The sequence below is a fragment of the Primulina huaijiensis genome, unplaced genomic scaffold, assembly GCF_012295235.1.
Source record: "Primulina huaijiensis isolate GDHJ02 unplaced genomic scaffold, ASM1229523v2 C13064051, whole genome shotgun sequence".
NCBI classification, from domain to species: Eukaryota; Viridiplantae; Streptophyta; class Magnoliopsida; order Lamiales; family Gesneriaceae; genus Primulina; species Primulina huaijiensis.
This window is the reverse complement of record NW_027341752.1, coordinates 1-441: the sequence shown is the minus strand read 5'-3', so window position 1 is coordinate 441 and position 441 is coordinate 1. Positions and strand designations below refer to the sequence as shown.

General features: G+C 34.5%; 1 long non-coding RNA gene across 1 annotated transcript; it reads left to right on the top strand.

The window, feature by feature from the left end:
• LOC140965391 (uncharacterized) lies at nt 1-441 on the top strand. Its single transcript, XR_012173058.1, has 3 exons — nt 1-53; nt 160-271; nt 351-441. It is a non-coding gene; the product is annotated as an uncharacterized lncRNA (long non-coding RNA).

The window sequence follows — 441 nt, the reverse complement described above, 5'->3', positions numbered from 1 at the left end:
TTTGTTGGTTATCCTCATGTTTTTCCTCCCGAATGCCATCATATCGATATACGGTCTGCCTCAATCCCTTTTTTGCAATATGTTGCATATTTCATTTGTGGAAGTTTAGCTAATATATTTGTAATCTTATCGGTGGGAGAAAACTTTTTGTTTGTATAGGATTTATTTCGAAGTTTGGTGCTGGAGCCTTCTTATTGGTTCAAGTCATAATATTGTTAGATGCCACACATTCATGGAACGATTCATGGGTAGCTAAAGATGAGAAAAAATGGTATTCTAAATAAAATTCATATCCTCTTTTAATCCTGGAGTTTTTGGTCTAATGATGATTCTATCTTTGTTGTTTTCAGGTATATTGCCTTACTTGCAATATCAATAGCATGCTATCTTGCTTCCTTTACGTTTTCGGGAATTCTATTCATTTGGTTTAACCCTTCCGGA